Genomic DNA, 26,791 nt, shown 5'->3' with positions numbered 1-26,791 from the left:
AGGAAGGAGATTCGAACGGGTAAAGGTCCGTTGACAAATGCAGCTGTGGCGAGAATGATTTCGAAGTTCGAAAGCACGTGTTGTTTAGACGATAGACCCCGTAGTGGCCGACCGAGCACAAGGCGTAATGCTGCTGAAACAGTTCAGGAAGAAATGGAGACTGTAGCGGGTTCGTCTATGCACGGGGAAGTCAGCGCTCGTGCAGTCGCACGTTGCACCGGTATTCCATACACTACTGTTTAGTTGGCACTGAGGCGTACCCTCCGATGCTATCCGTACAAATTCCATCGGCGTCAGGAACTGTTACCTGGCGATTTAGTGAAGTGGAGGGCATTTGCGGTGTGGGTGTTTCAAAACATGGCGGAAGATCACGATTGGTTGATTAAGGTGTTGTGGACCGACGAAGCTCATTTAACGCTCCGAGGGTCGGGTCAACGCCCACAGCTGCAGAATTTGGGCTACCGAAAATCCTATAACTGTCGTGGAAACTCCATTGCACCACGAGAAAGTCACGGTATGCGTTGGATATATCACATCTACCGTTATCGGGCCTTTCTTCTTCGAGGAAATGCGTGATTCTAGTTTTGTAACTGCTATCGTGACGGGTGAGAGGTACGCCGATATGTTACAGAATCACATCATCCCCAGCCTGGATGATTAACACCTACTGGAACGCACGATGTTTATGCAGGATGGCGCTCCACCCCATATTGCTAGACGCGTGAAAGATCTCTTGCGCGCGTCGTTTGGTGATGATGATCGTGTGCTCAGTCGCCACTTTCGTCATGCTTGGCCTCTCAGGTCCCCAGATCTCAGTCCGTGCGATTATTGGCTTTGGGTTTACCTGAAGTCGCAAGTGTATCGTGATCGACCGACATCTCTAGGGATGCTGAAAGACAACATCCGACGCCAATGCCTCACCATAACTCCGGACATTCTTTACAGTGCTGTTCACAACATTATTCCTCGACTACAGCTATTGTTGAGGAATGATGGTGGACATATTGAGCATTTCCTGTAAAAAACATCATCTTTGCTTTGTCTTACTTTGTTATGCTAATTATTGCTATTCTGATCAGATGACATCTGTCGGACATTTTTTGAACTTTTGTATTTTTTTGGTTCTAATAAAACCCCATGTCATTCCAAGCATGTGTGTAAATTTGTACCTCTCTATCTACATTATTCAGTGATTTATTCAGTTTTCTAATTTATACTAACTTTTTGATCACCCGGTATTACAGAACAGTGGAAGTAGGACTGCAGCGAGCTGATTACTTTCATAACTGTGACATATAGGACATGTCATTTCAGTTACGTAGCGGATGGTAATATATGTTACGCAGTTATGTGTGTCAGGCCTGGAAAAGTGTGGCTCACGAATCACTTTCGTCCAGCGAATGCTTGTCCATCCAACTCAACCCGTGCGTTGCCGTCAAGGAGTCGCCGCAGCCACAGACATGCCGACCAATTGCAGCGATGACAGTCGTTCTGGACTGGTAACCGTACATACCTATTCGCTATAAGCAAACGTAAATTCAAATTGATTTAAGTGATCTGTGTAATTTGTTAGAAATGCTAATTCTGAAAGAGAAGGTAAACTATTCACTTTCTTTTCAAATTTCTAATTATCTTATTTTAACGTTTTTATTCAAAAAGTTGAAAACTTCTAAGGGAGAAAAAGGATTAGGCTGTTTCCCGCATCTAGCCAACGATATTCAGAATGAAGATATCTGTCTCCATTTAAATTGTCATCTTCTAACAAGCACTGCTTAAACTTCCGATGATATGGTAATGGATTCCTCAGTGTATCCTCCCCACAGCTCGTGTTCTGGTGGCTAGCGTTGCTGCCTCTGGATCCAGGGTCGCGGGTTGGGGATTTTCTCCTCCCTGGGACTGGGTATCTGTGTTGTCCTCATCACTTCATCATCATCATCATTCGTGACAGTGGTTGGATCGGATTGCGTAGAACTAGGACTGCGCAAGAATTGGGACTTCCTACGGGCGCCGATGACCGCACACTCGAGCGCCCTACAAACCCAACATCATCATCAGTGTATTATATTCGTAATTTTCGTTACATTTGTCGTTGAGAACGGCGTTCTAATCCTTTCCTCACGTAGTGTTTCCTGACGAATATCGCAATGGGAAGTTAAATAATTTATTTCTGTTTTTTCCATAGTTGACAAATGAAGTTATTTGCGCTACCGGTCGTAGGTGGCACACTACCAGTACAAACTGTAGAGCAATTCTGAAAATCGACACTGTTGTCAACACACACTTTTAACAGTATTGGTCCAAAGCTTTTGATCCTAGAAACGTACCCAAGTAATTCTTCACGCACAGAAAAGTAGTCTATTATTCAGTCCCGGATGGGGGTGGGGGGCGCAAACCTTGGTATCTACCACGAGTGGTAATTTTAGTGGGTGCAAGATTAAATTCATATTCTTGAAGAAAAAAAAAAACCGTTGTTTCACAAAGCGCCTAGCATCCGGCGCACGTCGGTCTATTGATTATTCATATAATTTTGAAAGGCATCCCTGTTGGTTTTTGAACATTTTTGAACATATTTTAAGTTCATTTCTGAGTGAATCATAATTTGATTTCTGAATACGTTCAGAGTGCCAGGGGAATCCGCGTCGCATCTTGAAATAAAAATCTTTCCGACGGACAAAAGGGGACGTGGCTGAAATGAAACGAATAAACCTGAACGGGTGAATTCTAATCATTGTTTGTTTCTGTAGTTGACTGGGTGTGCGAATTATCAGCGTTGTTATGATTATTAGTGTAATCCAAAGCCTTATACTACTAGAGTGGAAATAAACGACTAACAGGAATAACAGATAAGAAAGATTACATACTAATCTTTTCCATGTAGCCAAGAAAATGAAATTTTGACAGAAAATTTGTGCCAGATCAGTACACTACTAAGGACCAGTTGTACACTCCCTGGTTAGCAGCTGATTAAGTTCTGTTTGCGGAATAACTTGGAAAACGCATTGTGCGAACGCGTAACGACACCTAATCACAGAATAAACGCTGGTTAACTAAACTGGTGATTGTGACAGGGTTAGTGAGGCGAACTGCAGAATTAGTTTTGACAATGGCAGGAATGGTTACAGAATTAGTGATGACAAGATTGTTTGTTGGAAACAGGAAGGGGGCATCGCACAAATTATGTGGAAGAATATGACGATTCCAAATCTATATAAGAATTTCGTACTACTATTTTTCGATCTCACACTTGAGTGACTGGAGCTTATGAATAAAATGTGAAACTATTTCCTGACAAAAAACTTTTCGCTTATGGTAATCCTAACAGGCATAATGGTATTTTGTGAATTATAATCTGTCATGTTACTTATGTAAATGAGGTAGCAAAAAATGGCGTTTATTGCAATTGCTGCAATATTAGAAAAGCCTATTTCGTTTTATCTAGCATACAATGATAAAATATAAAATCGAGAAACCATACCAATCTTGGGTACTGTTCGTATTAATAGCTTTTTCACTATTAGGCAATGACATTTTGATTTTTCATGTAGGAGAACGTTTTACGAATTTTGACGAGATAATAGCTTCTTTCGCAGAAAGGAAAGCATGCTGTGCAAAGCTGTAGCAAGATTAGAGAGAAAAAAATGCTTGAACCTAAAGACTGAAGAAATGTCTACTGTCTTGATTGTCTCTTGTCTTTACTGGTTTTATGTTTCCTATATTTAATTTTATGTCACACAAAACAGAACGTTATTAGCTAATAGGCAACAAAGAGTGCAAATTTTCTGAAGAGTTCTTATTCTCCCTCTTACAAATAATACCACTCAGTATTAATTGTGAGTTTCTTTTAAGGGGAATAGGTTGTCAAACCGCCAGACTGAGAGCGGGAGAGACACCACAGGACATTTTAATTTCCACTGTCCTGCATATAGATTTGATGGCTTCCATTACATACAAGTTTGAATTCCACAGAGTCAAATACAGTGACGTGCAATAGAAGAATGCTGTATGAAGGAGCTTGGCACTGTACTAGGGCACCCAAATAACATGTCTTACATTTCCTCGAACATATATATTTTATATATAAAACGCTTCAGAAGGATAAGCGCTACAGAATATTTTTGGGAAATTGAATTTGTTTTTAAATTTTCGCGTCATAGCTCAAAACATCGATTGGGGAGGGGGAGGGGTGCTGTTATTATGTAAATAAAAATAAGTTGTTGAGTGACAATTGTCCGATCAGTACTCTCGACCGACAGTTTCCTATTAGACTTTTTACTGTGTAACACTACAAAGCAGCTTCTCTTAAACATCAGCGACATCTTCGTAAGAAAATTCTTTTGCCATATCTATTGCACATTCTTTCACAAGTATGCCTTTACCAAAGCACTTCTGGTCTTTTCTGAATATTGCGCACACTGCATACGTGCAGTTAAACAATTTTCCGTAAGACCTATTGGCCCAGGTATCTTTTCTATTTCTGTTTTTAGCTTATCCACTTAAGAGCATCATTCGTCATGAGAATAACGCCCGTGTGTTCATTCACGAGTGAAGAGAAATGTCGACCAAGATTATTAACGTATGCGCTTTTTACGTATTAAACGTTCGGATGTTTCATCGAAATTGTGTAGGAAAAAAGAAAAAAAAGAAAAGAAAAACTCAATCCCCCATTCATCATTGGAAAACATAGTTTTCGATGTTCTTCCTTTTCGATATTCTCAAAAACTTTAACAGTCATAGTAATAACGAAAATCGAAACCAGAATAATAGCTACAATGGCAACTAAAATGACAACTTGGGCATAGACAGATATTAATACGAGTAAATTAGAATAAATCGCTGACAGCACCCGATGCCTGTCAAAGTACGAGAGAGTATCCCTATGCTTCGAGGAACCGGTCGAAGTAAGACGCTGCCCCTCTGACTGCAGAGAAACCATCACACACTGCGGCTGGAACTGGAGGGGGAAAGCAGTCGCTGGAGTGGAATGCTTCGTGAGCCACGCCTTGCCAGGCCTGATCTGCATAATTAGCGTAGTTAGCACTGTAATGAACTCTTTTGTCAATCTTGTATGGTTAGCAGCTGTAACCAAACGCATAAAATGTCGAGATATGTCAGGTGGAAGTATTAAGTGTTGGTCGGCAGAAGGGGCAGAGGCGAAAGGGGATGGCTTAAGCTTTCATTGCACGTGACTCACAGAAAAGCGAGCGCCCTGCGGCAGGTAATCGGTGCTTTTACCCAAGCAGGTGAAATGAGGGGGGGGGGGAAGAGGTTGGCTTGCAGGATATTTGGTCCGAAGTGTGAGTGAACTGTAAACTGCCAGCATGTGCTGCAGGGTGGAATATGGTTACTTTGAAATACTCAATAATTCAATAGTAATTCGAAGTTTCGTCATAGTGGAAATCCAATCATATCAACATAGAAATGACACTGAGGTAAATTTATTAAGACCTTAATATAACATTTACCACAATAAGAAACGGTCTCACAGAAGTCATTGAAAATGATTAACTATTATACATTTCACTTGCAAACAATGTGGTAGATAATAGACCGGAACTACAGCTATCCTCACTGAAAGGTACACGTTAGCACATACTTTACTTGTTGCTTTATCACATATTTAAATTTAAATTTTTATAAATTATGTAAATGTGCCGGATCATCATATTCTCTGTTGCCACGCAACAAATAAACGCAATGTGCAATTCCTCATATCACCATATTACACTTGTGTAGATTATTAACTGTTTCTGATTCATTTAAATAAAAGTTAATTAACTCAATATTAAAAACACTCTGACCTTAAAAATGATGAATTGTTAATGAGAACTGATACCTCCATTAGCTTGAGCATGAGATGACACAACAATTGTGGTAGCCAAGCTTGTTATATCATATGTTTATAACGTATATTTCATTATGTTGTATGAGCATACGTACATCTGTATTTTAACTGTTAATGTATGAATATTTTACAGATATGTAGAATGCAACTGGAAGGGAAAGAGCTTTTATTCATGTCATACATTAAATTTGTAATTTCATTGTTATTATTCAAATGGTGGCAACTATTCTGTAATTGTATGTAAGTTGTAATTTTTGGAGGAAACTGCGAGACCTCAGTGGTGCGATTGGACAGTCGCTCTGGCATTCTGGGATCTTCAGTGGCTCTTAGAAAGATCATTCAGTGGTTTGTCAGGTATTTGGGAGTCAGTTTTGGAGCTGCTACAGCGGTAAATTATTGATTTTTAAGAGTCAAAAGGCCTCGCGAAAACTCTCAATTTCGCTCATACTTGGATTCTGCTGTGCGGGGTAACCACGCGATCTAGGAGGCCCTTCCGTGGTACACGCGGTTCCCCCTGTCGGAGGTTCGAGTCCTTCCTTGGGCATAGGTATGCGTGTTGTCCTTAACGTAAGTTACATTAAGTGGTGTGTAAGGTTAGGACCGATGACTTCAGCAGTTTGGTCCCATAAGAACTTACCACCAGAAGCACTTCGATTCTGCGTTTTGGTGTCAACCGTAACAGATCACGTACTTCGTAGGATATGCATTTCTTTATTTACCCGCTGTTTTGGATCGCTGTAGTGGACTAGTTACATAAATTACGAGTTGCCGATTCTTTTGTGCCAAATTCGAAAGCATGAGACTGGTCTCTTCGTGGAACAGTGAAGATTCAATGATATTTGGGGAATGTGCTACCATTCTAAGGATACATACATACGAGCTGTACTTTAACTGAATATTTTATTGTTTCATTTATTGTTCAATTAAATAACTGCAGGACCATCTCTTTACAGTTGCCTTTGACGTGGCTAATGAATAAATTAGCAGTTTGTTCAACAAAAATCTGGTGGTGTCGTCTACATCAATTTACATATATATTTTATTGTTTCATTTCTTGTTCAATTACATAACTGCAGGACCATATCTTTACAGTTGCCTTTGACGTGGCTAATGAATAAATTAGCAGTTTGTTCAACAAAAATCTGGTGGTGTCGTCTACATCGATTTATCAATATGATAACTCTTATGTTATATTATTATTACTAGAAAGCATTAGTACTGGTAAACCGCACAGTTAATCAACTGAAGACTATAATGAGATTTTCACTCTGCAGCGGAGTGTGCGCTGATATGAAACTTCCTGGCAGATTAAAACTGTGTGCCCGACCGAGACTCGAACTCGGGACCTTTGCCTTTCGCGGGCAAGTGCTCTACCAACTGAGCTACCGGAGCACGACTCATGCCCGGTACTCACAGCTTTACTTCTGCCAGTATCTCGTCTCCTACATTCCAAACTTTACAGAAGCTCTCCTGCGAACCTTGCAGAACTAGCACTCCTGAAAGAAAGGATATAGCGGAGACATGGCTTAGCCACAGCCTGGGGGAGTGCTAGTTCTGCTAGTTCTGCAAGGTTCGCAGGAGAGCTTCTGTAAAGTTTGGAAGGTAGGAGACGGGATACTGGCAGAAGTAAAGCTGTGAGTACCGGGCGTGAGTCGTGCTCCGGTAGCTCAGTTGGTAGAGCACTTGCCCGCGAAAGGCAAAGGTCCCGAGTTCGAGTCTCGGTCGGGCACACAGTTTTAATCTGCCAGGAAGTTTCATATCAGCGCACACTCCGCTGCAGAGTGAAAATCTCATTCTGGAAACATCCCCCAGGCTGTGGCTAAGCCATGTCTCCGCTATATCCTTTCTTTCAGGAGTGCTAGTTCTGCAAGGTTCGCAGGAGAGCTTCTGTAAAGTTTGGAAGGTAGGAGACGAGATACTGGCAGAAGTAAAGCTGTGAGTACCGGACGTGAGTCGTGCTCCGGTAGCTCAGTTGGTAGAGCACTTGCCCGCGAAAGGCAAAGGTCCCGAGTTCGAGTCTCGGTCGGGCACACAGTTTTAATCTGCCAGGAAGTTTCATATCAGCGCACACTCCGCTGCAGAGTGAAAATCTCATTCTGGAAACATCCCCCAGGCTGTGGCTAAGCCATGTCTCCGCTATATCCTTTCTTTCAGGAGTGCTAGTTCTGCAAGGTTCGCAGGAGAGCTTCTGTAAAGTTTGGAAGGTAGGAGACGAGATACTGGCAGAAGTAAAGCTGTGAGTACCGGGCGTGAGTCGTGCTCCGGTAGCTCAGTTGGTAGAGCACTTGCCCGCGAAAGGCAAAGGTCCCGAGTTCGAGTCTCGGTCGGGCACACAGTTTTAATCTGCCAGGAAGTTTGAACTGAAGACTATGTTCGTTAAGTACGATTACTCAAAGTGAAACCAATTACAAGAGACAGCGTTTAAATATATGTTGAGATGACTTTCTAAGCAATGGTCTATGATTTAACTTCAGTGTGAGCAGTGTCTAAACTATGATACAATGTGTAAAAATATTATTTACGAAATGAGATTCATAAAAAATCATTACACATGCAAAAGCAGTATCGAAACCTGTGAGCTACTTTGAGTAGTATCACTTACAGCAACTAATTGTTTCAATAATAATTGCAGCTATGATTTGTGAGTATGCATTTGATAATTACAGAATGAGTACGTTTTGCAGCTACACAGGACCAACAGACGCCAAGAGAGGCGTACCAGCTAGTATAAAATGAGATCGGGAGAATTGTGTAGCGAGCAGAGCTGCAGTGACAGCACAATGAATCTGTTAGAAGAGCTCAGTTACTTTGACTGCTGACTAGTCATTCGATGTCATCTGAGTAATAAAGTCATTAGGGAATTTTCAACCCTTGTAAATCTGTCCAGGTCGACTGCTGGTGACGTGATTGTGAAGTGGAAACGCGGAAGAACAACTACAGATAACGAAGATCAAGAAGACCTACGTGCCAAAGGAGGAACTATCGAGCACTGTGGATGGTGATCGTAAAAAATCGTCTGAAATCAGCGCAAGGAGTAACTTGTGAGTTACAAAGTGCTGAGTTACAAAGTGCTGCCAGCAGTCCACTGAACACGATGAATGCGTATAGGGACTTAAAACGAATGAAGTGCAATACTCGAGCAAATCAATGAAAGCCACACATTTCTGTAGTCAACGCTAAGTGATGCTTGAGGAGGATCAAAGTGCGACGCCACTGGACGTCAGATGATTGGAAATGAATGATTTAGGATAATTCATGGATAACTTAGGGAATTACAATCCCATGTACGAGGAAAATGGAATTTACATGCAAGGAAACCTTGGGTAACAGAAGATATTTTTCAACTGATCGACGAATGAAGGAAGTACAATAAACTAATTTTCATGGAAAGACTGGATTACAGCAATAAAAGTCAGTTAGGTATGAAATAAATTGATAGTGCAGGGAAGCCAATTGACTCAGCATATTGCAAAATATGAACAACCATCAGTGAAATGAAAAGCAATGGTGGCATAATTAAGAGTGCAGTGGGAATTCCACTGTTAAATTCAGAGGAGACAGCATACGAGGGAAAAGAGGACATTGATGATCTCTATGAGGGGGAGTACTTGCCTGACGATGTGACAGAAGAAGAAATTGATATTGAAGACACTGAATATCTGGTATTAGAGTCAGAATGTAATAGGGCTCTGGAAGATTTGAGATCAACTATGGCGGGATTTTTAAAACCAGTGGGAGAGGCGACAATGAAACGACTCCTCAAGTTGGTGTGAAGAGTCTACTAGACTGGCGACGTAGCACGAGACTTTCGGAAAAATATTATACACACAATTCCAAATACAGCAACGGTAGGTAAGTGCGATAATTATCGCCTAATCAGCTCAACAAATCATGCATCTAAGTTACTGAAAAAAATAATACACAGGAGAATGGAAACGAGAACTGAGGAGCTGTTAGATAATTACCATTTTAGCTTTAGGAGAGGTAAAGACTCCAGAAAGGCAGTTCTGACATTGCGTTTCGTAATGGCAGCATTACTAAAGAAAAGTCAAGACACCCTCATACGATTTGTCGACGTAGAAAAAGCCTTCGACATTGTAAAATGGTGCAAGAGGTTAGAGGTAGGGAGAGACGAGTAACATGCAGTATGTACAAGAAACAAAAGGGAAGAACAAGACTGGAAAGCCAAGGACGAAGTACTCGGATCAATAAGGGTGTAGGACAGTTATCTTGTCTTTCGCCCCTACTTTGCAGTCTATACAAGCTGTGTTGGAAATAAAGGAAAGGTTCAAGAGTGGAATTAAAATTCTGGATGAAAGAACAGCAGTGAAAAGATTCGATGATGACATTGCTGTTCTAGGCAAAGTTGAACAAGTTGTAGGATATTTTGAATGAAATGATTTCAAGAGTACAGGAATTGGACTGAGAGTAATCAGAAGAAAGACAAAAGCAATGAGAAGTAGCAGAAAGAGACTAGCGACAAACTTAACATCAGCATTGGCGATCACAGAGTGGAGGAAGTCAAAGTTTCTGCTACCTTGTAAGTAAGTTAATCCATTGCAGAAGAGCGAAGGATGACATAAAAAGCAGACTAGCACAGACAGAGAAGGCATTCCTGGCCAAGAGAAGTGAATTGGTAAAAAGTACCAGCTTTAATTTGAGGAACATATTTCTGAGAATGAATGTTAGGAGCACAGCGTTGTATGTTAGGCAACAATGGACAGTACCAAAACCAGAACATAAGAGAATCGAAGCGTTTGACATTCGGTTTTGCAGAGGAATTTTTAAAATTAAGCGGACTAATAAGATGAGGAATGAGGAGGTTCTCTGAAGTATCATCAAAGAAAGGAACGTATGGAAATATTGACAGGAAGAAGAGACATGTTGATAGAAAATGTGACAACATATCAGGTAATAATCAGCATGGTACTAGAGTGACCTGTGGAGGTTAAAGCGGTAGAGGAAGGGAGGGGTTGGAATACATCCAACAAATAATTGAGAAAGTAAGGTACAAGTGCTATTCTCAAGCGAATAGATTACAGCAAGAGAAGAATTCGTGGCAAGCCACATCAAACCAGTCAGAAGACATGGTTAAAAAAAGGGTTGAAACTAGTGGGGTACTGACAAACAAGTGTACAAGATACTAAAGCAATCAAACTAAATGAGACTGTTGCAGCTGATAATTCACAAGCTGTAAGTATTTTTAAGAATACACATTATAAACATGGCAGCAAAAGTGGGATTAAATGAATCAGTTGTAGAGGCAGGAGAAAAAAAAAGTTACTCCACAAAACTTTAACCAGCTAGAAGTAGCACGAACATACTTCACTGGCTTTTATAGATTTCAAAAAATTTCAAAGTCATATGCTGCTGATAGAATTTCAAACAGAATTCTGAAAAGTTCTAATCTAAGCAATATCCTAAGGAATGTCCTTTGTGATATATGTTAGGTATCACAGGCACAAGGCATTTTTTCAGACAGCTTAAAATAAGCAGTTGTTAAACCTCATTATGAGAACTCCCACAATAAGATTTAAGTAATTGTCGTCTTGTTCAGTGAAATATTTTTCCAAAATATTGGAAAAAGTAATGTCTCCGGAGTAGTCTATCATGTATGTAGAAATGATTTACTTACCATATGAATTTTGACTCCAGAAGCCTTGCTCGATTAAGAATGTTATTTATTCATTCACTTATCAAATGTTGTAAGTCTTAAATAATTAACTATCGCTAGTTTGTATTAATTGCGATATTTATGAGGCGTTTTTGCAGATCATATCGTGCTGTTAGAAACACTTAGGTTTTATGGAATTAATGGCTGTACACAGAACTGATTTGAAACAGAACATTAACAAACAGAATGCAAAAAGTTGTATTGAATAATTCAAACAGTGCCGAAAGAAGAGAACATTTAATGTTTATTGAGAAATAATTAATATAATACCACAGTGCTTAAATTCGGACCCAGTCGTACTTCTTATATACATCAGCTACCTTCCACCTAAGATTCAGCTAGCCGAATTGGTGATTTTTGCAGCCAACACCAGTGTTATAATAAATTCCGCTAGGCAGAAAGTGAGAGGAAAGAGAGTTAAGTTGATGTTTTTCAAAGAATTATTATTCTCTGCCCAGATGTCGGATGTTGCGAAAATTCCAAAATATTTTGTCGGTGGAACTGAACTACATCTTCATGTGCAGCGAACACATCAGTGTAGTTTACAACTAATCTGTCGGGAAAGCCTCAAGCAACACAATTATTGATTCTCTGAAAATGTACTCTTGGTAAATATTAAGAAAATACACTATATTCAGTTCTGTGCAGTAGAGTCATTCCAATAACTTTTCTAGCACATGAACAGGAGTCAGTAAATTGGGCATACGCTCCAGTGTGCATATTAAGGAAATTATAAACTGGAAGAAGCATGTTACTGAACTGTCGAACAGTTAAATTCAGCTGCTTTGTGTAATGGTGGCTAGTCTCAGAAACAAACGAATCAACCTCGTGACATATTTTACATATTAACACTCAATAATGTCTTAAGGAATAATTTGATAGTATAGTTCATGACATAGAAATAATGTATTCATTGCACAAAATATGTTGTTTACACACGCAGTCTTCACGTAGTTATTAAGCTCCTTGTAACATTATGTGTATTTAGGCGAGTGATTTGGCCACCCAGAGTTGGTATGAAGTAGGTGGATTTGTTAGAAGGATGGACACTAGCAGGCCCAGGGCTCTGAGAGGGCGGCGGCCAGCCTCGCTTCCAGACTGTTCCTGGCCAGCCAGCTGCAGACGACTCGGCAGCTCTGTGGCCAGAAATCAAGAAAATCCCAGTATGGAGAATTCTGACGGCTGTTGTTTGCATAGTGCAGGAGATGCTCCAAGAAATGGCGGTCAGACAAGCTGAAAGATGGATTCTTACAGCTCTTCGAGAATGTATAATAATTCACATTCAGAGTATTGAAGCAAGTCTGAATACTTAGGCGATCTCAGAAAAATGAGACACATCCAATGACACAACAGTATTTCACTATCTCTAAAACTACATAGTTAATGTTCCACAACTAATAAATATTTTCGCAATGAACAACTTTTAAACTCTTCATGCGATTTCATTGTACAATATCTCAGATGACAGCTACCTGTATCTTTTTCATTTCTTGATTTATTATGTTTCAATGTCTTTTCATTATATGACTGTTTGTCGGAACATTGTATCCTCCACAATTACACAACAAATGAATACAGAATGAATATGTAAGGTTTTGTCATAACAGTGTATTTATTTAGTGTACAGCTTACTATATTCCTAGAAACTTTATTTAAATATTAATTGCAAATGATAACACAAAATCATAGTAATTTAGAAGTGGTCAGCTGCATGTGTTACTTGACATCACTTTTGTAAAAGAGTGCCAAAAGATGCTTCTGACAAGCAGATCTAAGTAATTATTTAAACAATTTTTAATGAAGGTCTGTCGTTATTTATCATGAGCGAATTTGTGCAACAATACTGGCTTATGTATTTATAAAGAAACTGTTATTAATATTTCTTGTGCATGGTCTGAGTGCGACCAAATGTTTATAACATTTTTTATTTAAATAATGCTGTAATACATTAGTTTGACCTGGTAAGTTGTCAAGTCAGGTCAACTGATGTCTGTGGAACGTAGAATTTTGCACAGAGCATAAGTTAATCATAGTTAACACTAAGTTTATGAATCACGAAAGAAAGTTGTATATGTGGAAGAGTCCTGGAGACACTGGAAGGTTTCAGATAGATTATATAATGGAAATACAGAGATTTAAGAACCAGGTTCTAAATTGTAAAGGTTTCCAGGCGCAGATGTGGTCTCTAACCACAATTAATTGGTTATGAACTGTAGATTAAACCTGGAAAAATTGCAAAAAAGTGGGAGCTGGATAAAACTGAAAGAACCAGAGGTTGTAGAGAGTTTCGTAGCGAGTATTAGGCAACGATTGACAAGAACAGGGGAAAGAAATACAGTAGAGGAAGAATGGGTAGCTTTGAGAGATGAAATAGTGAAGGCAGCAGATGATCAAGTAGGTAAAAAGTAGAAATCCTAGCAGAAATCCTTGGGTAACAGAAGAGATATTGAATTTGAAGGATAAAAGCAAAAAATATAAAAATGCAGCAAATTAATCAGGCAAAAAGGAATACAAACGTCTCAAAAATGAGATCGACACGAAGTGCATAATGGCTAAGCAGGAATAGCTAGAGGAAAGATGTAAGGATGTAGAGGCATGTATCTCTATGGGTAAGATAGATACAGCCTACAGGAAAATTAAAGAGACATTTGGAGAAAAGAGAACCACTTGCATGAATATCAAGATCTCAGATGGAAAACCAGTTCTAAGCAAAGAAGGGAAAGCAGAAAGGTGGGGGCATATAGAAGGTCTGTCCAAGGGCGATGTACTCGAGAGCAATATTACCGAAATGGAAGGAGATGTAGATGACGATGAAATGGGAGTTATGATATTGCTTGAAGAATTTGACACAGCACTGAAAGACCAATGTCGAAACAAGGCCCTGGGAATAGACAACATTCCATTAGAACTACTGATAGCCTTGGGAGAGCCAACCATGACAAAACTCTTCCATCTGGTGAGCAAGATGTATGAGACAGCCTAAGTACTCTGACTTCAAGAAGAATATAATAATTCCAAACCCCAAAGAGAGCAGGTGTTTACAGATATGAAAATTACCGAACTGTTAATCTATTAAGTCACGGATGCAAAATACTTACATGAATTCTTTACAGACGAATGGAAAAACTGGTAGAAGCCGACCTTGGGGAAGATCAGTTTGGATTCCGTAGAAATTTTGGAACATGTGAGGCAATACTTATCCTGCTACTTATCTTAGAAGATAGATTAAGGAAAGGCAAACCTAAAATTCTAGCATTTGTTGACTTAGAGAAAGCTTTTGACAATGTTGACTGGAATACTCATTTCCAAATACTGAAGATGTCAGGGGTCAAATACAGGGCGCGGAAGACTATTTATAGTTTGTACAGAAACCAGATGGCAGTCATAAGATTCGAGTGGCATGAAAGGGAAGCAGTGATTGGGAAGGGAGTGAGACACGGTTGTGGCCTATCCCCAATGTTACTCAATCTGTATATTGAGCAAGCAGTAAAGGATACAAAAGAAAGAAATTGGAATAGGAATTAAAATCCATGGAGAATAAATAAAAACCCCTTGAGGTTTGCCGATGACATTGTAATTCTGTCTGAGACAGCAAAGGACCTGGAAGAGCAGATGAACGAAATGGATAGTGTCTTGTAAGGAGGATATTAGATGAACATCAACAAAAGCAAAACCATGGGAAACGGAATGTAGTCTAATTAAATCAGGTGACGCTGAGGGAATTTGATTAGGAAATGAGACACTTAAGTAGTAGATGAGTTTTGCTATTTGGGGAGCAAAATAATTGATGATTGTCGAAGTAGAGAGGGTTAAAATGTACACCAGCAATGGCAACGAAAGCGTTTCTGAAGAAGAGAAATTTGTTAACATCGAGAATAGATTTAAGTGTCCAGAAGTCTTTTCTCAGAGTATTTGTATTGAGTGTAGCCATGTATGGAAGTGAAACATAGACGATAAATAATTTGGACAGGAAGACAATAGAAGCTTTCGAAATGTGGTGCTGCAGAAGAATGCTGAAGATTATGTACGTAGATCACGTAACTAATGAGGAGGTACTGAAAAGAATTGGGGAGAAGAGAAATTTGTGACACTACTTGACTGGAAGAAGGGATCGGTTGGTAGGTCACATCCTGAGGCATCAAGGGGTCACCAAGTTAGTATTGGAGGACAGCATGGAGGGAGACCAAGAGATGAATACACTAAACAGATTCAGAAGGATGTAGGTTGCAGTAGTTACTTGGAGATGAAGAAGCTTGCACAGGATAGAGTAACATGGAGAGCTGTTTCAAACCAGTCTCTGGACTGAAGACCATAACAACAATAACAACAGAACGTAAGAATTATTTTTGTGTGGATGGCCTTCGGTCAACGGGAAAGCAGACAGTAGCGGAAGACTGTGGGGGTCAAATGGAGCCTGGGACTTTTCCAGCCGAAGAGCACAAGAGAGGTATTCTGGGCACTTTATGTCGAGTGCTGGTAGGAGGCAAACCTGCCTGTGATAACGACTTTTATTCGATAGTGGAGATACTTGATTCTAGACCGTGAATGGCCGCTACCATATTTTAACTTCTTAATGGTCTTTATATTTCAAGAGGTTTGAATGTCCTCCAAAGTAGGACTCCATCCTCAGTTCCGCAATACAAGCGGTAAAAGTTAGACAGCTTATGAAATACTGTTCCTTGTATTGTGTGTGTTAATTTGTGAAAGATCATGTTGAATTCTGAACTGATTCATGCTGGTGAATATGATAGCTATGTGTACTTAGTTTTCGCGTATCGTTGATGACTTTAGTTTGGGAATATTGCTAACATCCTCGTAAAGCTCTCGACTAAACTTTACAGGAGTTGAGAAGGATATTTCTGTCTGTATTTCACCTGAAGATCATAGGACCATTTCCCATTTATTTAACATGTCCATTTTTAACAAACATTGTACAACACAAATCTCTGTCGCCTAAATCTATTGCAGATGTTAGAATAGAACCTTTGTCGTTAAATTATTCATTAAACTTTTATTTTGTATTTCTGTTAACTCGCAATTCTAGCAAATGGATAAACTGTTTGACTGCAGGATTACAGTTACAAATTAGCTGTGGGGCATGAAAGCAGACGTGCATGGATCGGCCCTACGAATACATCGAGCTATTCTTTTTAAACAGATCCGTGCGTGGTCCAGGTACCTAAAGTTCGAGTAACTGGTCTGCTCGTACGGGACGCTGTTTGTAAGAGCAACTATATTCAGCAGTCATCGTTAGGTTCTGTCGCAGACTTCATGAAGGTAGGCATTTAAAGTGCACCACCACCGTAGGTACATTCGCAAAAGAAATTTGTGGTAAATACTCCATCACATTTTGAGAGGAATAATGGTGTCCGTACCCACAACACTAGCGGAAAAATTTACTTTTATTACCCTTTATTAATTCTGTCAGTAGCTTAGAAAGAAGTTCAATATTCCGCAGCTATAATTTTTGATCGTATGCTCAATAACACAAAATGTCCATCAGGTAGAAAAGCCACTTGTTAGTCTCACCTACAACCATTTCTTCTGCGGATCTCGTTCTATTCCACGGAAAATCTTTATTTAAAAACTGGCTGACAAAAAACTAGTTTTAAGGTGTAGTTGCATCAGTAGCAATAAAAAATATGTTCAGTAATATCAACACTACTCATGTATACATATCCTGTAAACTTTCTCTTTCCACGTCATTTCGATAAAAGGATAGCTCAAATGATCTATGGATTACGTGACTAACTAACTAAATAATCAACTGATGAATCACCCTACACCCTATGGCAATCTGATGGATGGTGTTGAGTTTGGCGATTGCCTGGCGAACGGTACCTGCCGTCACACATAGAGCCAGTAGTGAAGTATAGAGGAGACTGCTTATGTTATATGGCTGTTTTTCGTGGTCAGAATGTGGTCATTTTATTGTGTTTTTTTAAAAAAAACCTAAATACAGAAGGGTATGAACTCATTCTATAGCATTTTGTGTTACGTACAGTAGAGGAAATGTTCTCAGACGATGACTGTTTGTGTCAGCTTTGCTGTCATAAGGCAGCAGTAGAAGAAATGGCTTGTGGACAATGACATTCCTGAAACGGGCTGACCTGCCCAGAGCCGCGACCTAAGCGCAGTGGAAGACATTTGCGATGACTTAGAGCGTCGACTCGCTTCCAGACCCCAGCATCCAGCAATATACGTTGTTTGGGTTCGGCTCTTGTGCGAGAATAGGCTGCCATTCTTCCACAGACATTCAAACACTCATCAGGTCAGATGAGTATCGGGTAATATCAACAGCAGCAGAAAATGGTATAACAGGTGTAGGATTCGTTATGAATAGGAAGGTAGGGCAGAGGGTGTGTTACTGTGAACAGTTCAGTGACCGGGTTGTTCTAATCAGAATCGACAGCAGACCAAGACCGACAACGATAGTTCAGGTATACATGCCGACGTCGCAAGCTGAAGATGAACAGATAGAGAAAGTGTATGAGGATATTGAAAGGGTAATGCAGTATGTACAGGGGGACGAAAATCTAATAGTCATGGGCGACAGGAATGCAGTTGAAGGGGAAGGAGTAGAATAAAAGGTTACAGGAGAATATGGGCTTGGGACAAGGAATGAAAGAGGAGAAAGACTAATTGAGTTCTGTAACAAGTTTCAGCAAGTAATAGCGAATACCCTGTTCAAGAATCACAAGAGGAGGAGGTATACTTGGAAAAGGCCGGGAGATACGGGAAGATTTCAATTAGATTACATCGTGGTAAGACAGAGATTCGGAAATCAGATACTGGATTGTAAGGCGTACCCAGGAGCAGATATAGACTCAGATCACAATGTAGCAGTGATGAAGAGTAGGCTGAAGTTCAAGACATTAGTCGGGAAGAATCAATACGCAAAGAAGTGGGATACGGAAGTACTAAGGAATGACGAGATATGTTTGAAGTTCTCTAACGCTATAGATACAGCAATAAGGAATAGCGCAGTAGGCAGTACAGTTGAAGAGGAATGGACATCTCTAAAAAGGGCCATCACAGAAGTTGGGAAGGAAAACATAGGTACAAAGAAGGTAGCTGCGAAGAAACCATGGGTAACAGAAGAAATACTTCAGTTGATTGATGAAAGGAGGAAGTACAAACATGTTCCGGGAAAATCAGGAATACAGAAATACAAGTCGCTGAGGAATGAAATAAATAGGAAGTGCAGGGAAGCTAAGACGAAATGGCTGCAGGAAAAATGTGAAGACATCGAAAAAGATATGATTGTCGGAAGGACAGACTCAGCATACAGGAAAGTCAAAACAACCGTTGGTGACATTAAAAGCAACGGTGGTAACATTAAGAGTGCAACGGGAATTCCGTGTTAAATGCAGAGGAGAGAGCAGATAGGTGGAAAGAATACATTGAAAGCCTCTTTGAGGGAGAAGATTTGTCTGATGAGATAGAGGAAGAAACAGGAGTCGATTTAGAAGAGATAGGGGATCCAGTATTAGAATCGGAATTTAAAAGAGCTTTAGAGGACTTACGGTCAAATAAGGCAGAAGGGATAGATAACATTCCATCAGAATTTCTAAAATCATTGCGGGAAGTGGTACAAAACGACTATTCACGTTGGTGTGTAGAATATATGAGTCTGGCGATATACCATTTGACTTTCGGAAAAGCATCATCGACACAATTCCGAAGACGGCAAGAGTTGACAAGTGTGAGAATTATCGCACAATCAGCTTAACAGCTCATGCATCGAAGCTGCTTACAAGAATAATATACAGAAGAACGGAAAAGAAAATTGAGAATGCGCTAGGTGACGATCAGTTTGGCTTTAGGAAAAGTAAAGGGACGAGAGAGGCAATTCTGACGTTACGGCTAATAATGGAAGCAAGGCTAAAGAAAAATCAGAAAACTTTCATAGGATTTGTCGACCTGGAAAAAGCGTTCGACAATATAAAATGGTGCAAGCTGTTCGAGATTCTGAAAAAAGTAGGGGTACGCTATAGGGAGAGACGGGTCATATACAATATGTACAACAAACAAGAGGGAATAATAAGAGTGGACGATCAAGAACGAAGTGCTCGTATTAAGAAGGGTGTAAGACAAGGCTGTAGCCTTTCGCCCCTACTCTTCAGTCTGTATATCGAGGAAGCAATGATGGAAATAAAAGAAAGGTTCAAGAGTGGAATTAAAATACAAGGTGAAAGGATATCAATGATACGATTCGCTGATGACATTGCTATCCTGAGTGAAAGTGAAGAAGAATTAAATGATCTGCTGAACGGAATGAACAGTCTAATGAGTACACAGTATGGTTTGAGAGTAAATCGGAGAAAGACGAAGGTAATGAGAAGTAGTAGAAATGAGAACAGCGAGAACCTTAACATCAGGATTGATGGTCACGAAGTCAATGAAGTTAAGGAATTCTGCTACCTAGGCAGTAAAATAACCAATGACGGACTGAGCAAGGAGGACATCAAAAGCAGACTCGCTATGGCAAAAAAGGTATTTCTGGCCAAGAGAAGTCTACTAATAACAAATACCGGCCTTAATTTGAGGAAGAAATTTCTGAGGATGTACGTCTGGAGTACAGCAATGTATGGTAGTGAAACATAGACTGTGGGAAAACCGGAACAGAAGAGAATCGAAGCATTTGAGATGTGGTGCTATAGACGAATGTTGAAAATTAGGTGGACTAATAAGGTAAGGAATGAGGAGGTTCTACGCACAATCGGAGAGGAAAGGAATATGTGGAAAACACTGATAAGGAGAAGGGACAGGATGATAGGACATCTGCTAAGACATGAGGGAATGACTTCCATGGTACTAGAGGGAGCTGTAGAGGGCAAAAATTGTAGAGGAAGACAGAGATTGGAATACGAAGAGGTTAGCACAGGAAAGGAATTTGTGGCGGGCCGCATCAAACCAGTCAGTAGACTGATGACAAAAAAAAAAAAAAAAAAAAAAAATTGGATGGCATCGTGAAGGTGAAGGATTTACACCCCATATTAATGTCCAATAATATATGGCCGGATTCCTTTGATCAGGGAGTTTAAACAGACTATCTAACTCTCCGCTGGTGTCTCCCAGTTTCGGATGATACCTTTTTATCACCGTTCTAGGACACTAAAAGCAGCTTTCCAATACGTCTTCGAGGAGTTATCGCCAATTATATACCTAGATCCATACTAGACTTACTCATTCCATTCCAATCTTAGTTGGAGAGTGGGAATTATGTACGCGTCTTTGCGAGCTGTTAGTTCCCAATTTTTTGCTTACATTTTAAAACTATATTGGATCTGAATAAATATTCTGAATCACAGGTCGAAAAAAAAAGAAGAAAGATGTCGAACTCGTCATGAGAGTAACCCTCTCTATTCGAGGGGGACTATTATACACCTCAAAGCACGACGTACTTCACCAGGCAAATTCACGCGTTACCACCTCCTAAGCTGATTTCTTTATACATAGTTTTTCACTTTTAAATCCGCATCATGTAAGTTCCCTTGGATGTACTCTTTCGATTAACTCTTGGTATCTTGCAACTCACTGACATTCGTTTTGTTGGTTCTCGGGCATATCAACGACACAAACGTTTCGTGTACTTTTTATTGTTAAACTATTTTCTTTCTATAGGATTTAACACTTGTTCTAATCTGTGTTATCTGTCACCGCCAGTGTGGTTATAGCTTATGGTATGTGGTGTAGCTCAACAGCAAAGCACAAAGTGCTAAGCTTCTCTGTGTTAATATGACACGCATTAAGAGACGACGGTTGGGTACGAAAGAAGGACATAATACCCTGGCTGGGAAACACCGCTGTTAGACTTGCGAGGCAATACATTCGATGAATCAGTGGAAGGTTTCCACGCTCCTGGGGCAAGTAGAAGTAACAAAATAAGAGAGCCAACAACGCTGTGGGCACGATAATAAAATGCGTTTATCACTCTGTACAGTAATTACGGTAGTTAAAGCACCAAGTGAAACGTAACACTAGCACGAAATTTCATTTTCGGTCGTGGTGCTACCTTGTCTGTATCCTTTTTATGTGCGTAACTCTGGTGCTTCAGTGTGAAAGTACCAGCTACAAAATCTACATATCCGAAGTTAAGTTCCCCGAATGTTTGACTGAATTTTAATGTTAGTTACCGCTTCTTTCGTCTCTTGCAGTGAACTGGTAATGTTGAAAGTCCCAGCTTGCTCCGTGGTGCAGAGTCCACTCTAAACTGTAGGTCGCACCAAACCACCACTTCGAAGACCTAGTACCTGCGAAAGGATCACGCTAGTAAAGCACTGTTTTGTGTACGTCAATTTTTCTATTTTATAACTGCACTGAATATGAAAATTTGAGGAGTGAATGGAAACTTAGAAGAGTAGATTAGGTTTAGGAAGAATTGTCCCATTTAGAAGAAATATGTTTGAAATATAAATTACGTGATCAAGTCCTCATCTAACTGGGCTCAAAATTCCGAACGGTGTGTGATTGGGATCTGTGGTAGAAGCACGCCTGCTTTCTTGTTAACGAAGGTCATGGTTGAAATTCCATGGAACTTATTCGAAAAGTAAGAAATGATACATTAAGTGAAATACAAGCTCTAAAAGTTTTATTTTGAATGTTGTTCTTGTGGTGGTCTTCAGTCCAGAGATTGCTTTAATGCAGCTCTCTATGCTACTCTGTCCTGTGCAAGCTTCTTCATCTCCAAGTAACTACTGCACCCTACATCCTTCTGACTCTGCTTAGTGTATTCATCTCTTTGTCTCCCTCTACGATTTTTACCCTCCACGCTTCCCACCAACACTATATCGGTGATCCCTTGATGCCTCAGAATGTGTCCAACAAACCGAACCCTTCTTCTAGTCAAGTTATGCCACAAATTCCTCTTCTCCCCAATTCTGTTCAGTACCTAGTCATTAGTTACGTGATCTACCCATCCACTCTTCAGTATTCTTCTGTAGCATCACATTTCGAAAGCTTCTATTCTCTTCTTGTCTAAACTACTTATCGTCCATGTTTCACATCCATATGTGGGTACACTCCATACAAATACTTTGAGAAAGTATACTACATCGCTTAGAACTGGTTTTCCATCTGAGCTCTTGATATCCATACAAGTGGTTCTCTTTTCTCCAAAGGTCTCTTTAATTTTCCTGTTGGCAGTATCTATATTACAAATGGTTCAAATGGCTCTGAGCACCGTGAGACTTAACATCTGACGTCATCAGTCCCCTAGAACTTAAAACTACTTAAACCTAAGCAACCTAAGGACATCACACACATACATGCCCGAGGCAGGATTAGAACCTGCGACCGTAGCTGTCGCGCGGTTCCAGACTGAAGCACCTAGAACCGCTTGGCCACACCGGCCAGCAGTATCTATCTTACCCCTTGTGATATATGCCTCTACCTCCTTACATTTGTCCTCCAGCCAGCTCTGTCAGTTCTTCCTATCGATCTCATTTTTGTGATGTTTGCATTCCTTTTTGCCTGATTCGTTTACTGCATTTTTATATTTTCTCCTTTCATGAATTAAATTCAATATCTCTTCTGTTACCCAAGGATTTCTACTAGGCGTCGTCTTTGTACCTACTTGAGCCTATGATGCCTCCACTATTTCATCTCATTTGCCCTGGGGAAAAATTACGTCTGTAGTTTCCCCTTGCTTTCAGCCGTTCGTAGTACTAGCACAGCAAGGCCAGATTAGTCAATCATCCAGACTGTTGTGCCTGTAACTACTGAAAAGGCTGCTGACCCTCTTCAGGAACCAATCATCTGTCTGGCCTCTCAACAGATGCCTCTTCGTTGTCGTTGCACTTACGGTGCGGCTGTCTGTATCACTGATACAAGCATGCCTCCCCACCGACGCCAAGGTCCATTGTTCATGGAGGGGGGGGGGGGGTATTCAATACATTTGCAGTAACTAGGACAAGGGCAATATTTCACACTGACGTCAGTAACGACTTGTGTCACTGACGTGATACAGGATTTAGGATTGAGATCATTAAAAGAAAGCTGTTTTTCGCAGCGCGGAATCTTCTCACGAAATTTCAGTTACCAAATTTCTCCTCCGAATGCGAAAATACTTTGTTGACGCCGACCTACATAGAGAAAAACCGTCGTCATAATAAACGGGAAGATATAGGGTTCGTTTTTACCGCGCTATTGGAGATTGGTATAATAGAGAATTAGTGTGAAAGCGGTCCGATGAACCCTCTGCCAGGCACTTCAGTATGATTTGCAGAGCATCCGTGCAAACGTAGATGTAAATGATGAATGAGTAACAATGATAATGGTAACTATAAAAAACTAATATTTGTTGAAGTTTATTGCATCACAGAGGAATGTGGCAAATTTAAAACAAAAATGTATAAAAATAGTCTGACGTTCGATTTGTGAAGTCAGAGTTTTGTTAGCGCTTGTTGCTGATTTCGGTTGTGGTTATTTCCAGAGGGATAGGGGGAAAAAAGCTTGAAGCGATACACATCGGCAGTCCAACGAGATCGGAACCAACAACTACCTTTACGTTATATCACGAGTTCAGCATGGCGCAACGGAACAAATGAAGGGCTTATTCCAATAGTGGTACAAGATCATTTTTGTTCATATTGAGATACAGAGTCTTAAAGATAAATGAGCCCTGAAAAATCTGCAGCTGAGACACCAGAAATATTCAAGCATATGGCTTCTTGCTAGAGGTGAACCTTTCTTTCTGTTTCTTTGGCTCATTAATTTCAGAAGCATTATAGACAGAAAAGTGGATGTAATGGACTTGTATCACTATTGAAATACGCCTTTCAAATATGACACTGCTTCGGTTAGCTCTTTCCATTGCTCTTGTGGCGGTTGATGCCGACTATTCGTAATATGAAATACAAAACCAGTTGAAATTTAAGCTTGGAATGACTTCCCAAGGTTCGAAAAATTGCACCATAAAATGAAAAGGTTGGATTTGAACATCGAGAACAAAATTCTAACCGGTGATGTTAGCACGACTTAATGTTCACCTCGAAATGTGTAATTTATATCATCAACCTCATTTCGTCTTAAGTCGTTGCCTCATCAATGTTTCAATTTTTCAAGACATTCCTCAGTGATGTACAGAGTGAGGTGTGTAGTCTCCACGCCTATTTGTCCTTCTGGTTTTACCCATTTGTGTGACCCCCACATTTTAATTAAGCAATAGCCGATGATCAGTTGTCTCCGCAGACGAGTTGATGTGCGCGGAGAACATCTTTAAAGTATTATTAAGCCTCTACAGTACTCTCCAAGATTAAATGAAATTACAATTATGCGTTGCCCAGTGAGTCATATCCGGCTACAAGTGCTGTAATATTTATACTAGCGGCAGTGACACCTCGATTAATCATATGTGGATGTTGTGATATTTTAGAGTGGTCGTTAGCGTGAGACAATCGAGAAATAAACTCGCAACAAAATAGCAAACTGCATTTTGGCCTATGCCTCGGGTTGTTCGGCTGACTTTTGTTTGATGATTTTCCTGATGTTTCGCCAGCACAACTGGTTGCCATTGTCAAAGCTTCACTCTCCATTACTGGAGGTGGATTGGAGTCTAGTTCGCGGCCGCAGTTTATATGTACATGGCGCGCCGGCTTTTCCGTGCTCATTTCCGATGCGGTTCTATTCTTGCAACCTGCAACGGTCGTTCACTCCAGGATCCGTTCACCCTGAGGCTCTCTTCTTTCATGCTGAAGATATTCTCATGTGTGTGTATTTCTACAGCTTCTCTGAACAAGCGGGTGTGGTAGCTCTTCTCTACAGCCAGAACTTCCGTGTCGGTGATCGTAGATCGCTTGAGCAACGAAAAGTAGCTGACGACTGAAAAAAAGCGCAGGTCATTCACGTTTTTAAGAAAGGCCGTAAGAAAGATCCTCACAATTATAGACGTATATCGTTGACGTCAATCTGTTGCAGAATTATGGAACATGTTCAAAAATTATGACGGCTATAAAATTCAACATGGATTCCGCAAACAGAGATCCTGCGAAACTAAGCTTGCTCTTTCCATCGTGAGATCCACAGAGCAGTGGACAACGGTGCTGAGATTGATGCCATGTTCCTTCGTTTCAGTAAGGCATTGGACACCGTCCAGCATTGCCGTTAAATGAAAAAAAAAAGCGAGCTTACGGAGTAGCAGAGCAAAACACTTGGTCTCTGTGCTCAAGCGGATCGTGGAGAAGACTGATACACACATAAAGGATTCATTACATTTCATTGAGAAGCTGTAGAAACTAAAACTCGGACCAAACGACATCCTGGTCAGCTTTGATGTTGCTTCTTTGTTTACCAAAAAGCCACTCAGCGACTCTCTGGAGCACAGGAGTTCCATTTTCCCGCTAGACGTTATCAAGATGTTTCATGCACGTCTCAGCACGAGCTATTTCACGTGAAACGTAAACATCTACGAACAGTTGGAAGGGGCCGCTATAGATTGTCCTCTTAGGCCAGTGGTGGCCACCTTCTACATAAAACACTTCGAAGGCAGTTACCGGACTCGAATAGCCTTCATGCCAACATAAAATTTATCACGGAAGTAGAAAAGGACAAATACCTATCCTTTCTAGATGTGCTGGTCACAAGGGACGGTGAAAACCTGGGAGACAGCGTCTATCGAAAATCGACAGAACGGTACCTGATCAAACTGTCACCCTCGAAGCAGAAAAGGGGCATGCTCAGTACCCTCGTAACGAGAGCAAGACAAATATGTGAGCAGCAGCATCTCAGAAGCGGGATGCAACACCTGGAAAGCATTCTGAGGAGCAATGGGTACTCCATCGGTTATATAAGAAGTGTAACAAACACTCGGCGAAGTGACACATCGGAAAAAGAAATGTTGAGTTCCCAGAATGACGGACAGAATCGACAGTATACTGCGCAAACGCGGCATAAAGACTACTTATAAACTGACAAAAAAGATCAAAGAGTGTCTCAGATCGAAAAAGGAGAAGAGGGATCCACTTGCAGTGCCGGGAATATACCGCATTCCATGCACATGCGGAAAGTCTTATGTTGGATTCAGTGGCTGAGTAATTAACACCAGGATCATAGAACGTCAGCGGCAATGCAGGTTGGGGCAGGTGCAGAATACGGCCATTGCAGAGCATGCGCTGTCTGTGGCAGACCACTTAGCAAGATTTGCCGACAAGGCATTCTGGCTGTAGAGAAGAGGTATCACACCCGCTTGTTCAGAGAAGCTATAGAAATACACAAACATAAGAATAACTTCAACAAGAAAGAAGAAAGCATCAAGGGGAACTGGCCCTGATGGA

General features: G+C 40.5%; 4 non-coding genes across 4 annotated transcripts; 3 read left to right on the top strand and 1 right to left on the bottom strand.

Moving 5' to 3' along the window:
• Positions 1-7,160: 7,160 nt before the first annotated feature.
• Positions 7,161-7,235, bottom strand: Trnas-cga. The gene has a single exon. It is a non-coding gene; the product is annotated as a tRNA-Ser (tRNA).
• A 262-nt stretch (positions 7,236-7,497) lies between these two features.
• On the top strand, positions 7,498-7,572 carry Trnas-cga. Its single transcript has one exon. It is a non-coding gene; the product is annotated as a tRNA-Ser (tRNA).
• Positions 7,573-7,798: 226 nt separating this feature from the next.
• Trnas-cga lies at positions 7,799-7,873 on the top strand. The gene has a single exon. It is a non-coding gene; the product is annotated as a tRNA-Ser (tRNA).
• A 226-nt stretch (positions 7,874-8,099) lies between these two features.
• Trnas-cga lies at positions 8,100-8,174 on the top strand. Its single transcript has one exon. It is a non-coding gene; the product is annotated as a tRNA-Ser (tRNA).
• The last annotated feature ends 18,617 nt before the right edge of the window (positions 8,175-26,791 follow it).

Source organism: Schistocerca piceifrons, chromosome 3, assembly GCF_021461385.2.
Source record: "Schistocerca piceifrons isolate TAMUIC-IGC-003096 chromosome 3, iqSchPice1.1, whole genome shotgun sequence".
Lineage (NCBI taxonomy): Eukaryota > Metazoa > Arthropoda > Insecta > Orthoptera > Acrididae > Schistocerca > Schistocerca piceifrons.
The sequence above is the reverse complement of the archived record's forward strand: the minus strand, read 5'-3'. Positions and strand labels throughout refer to the sequence as shown.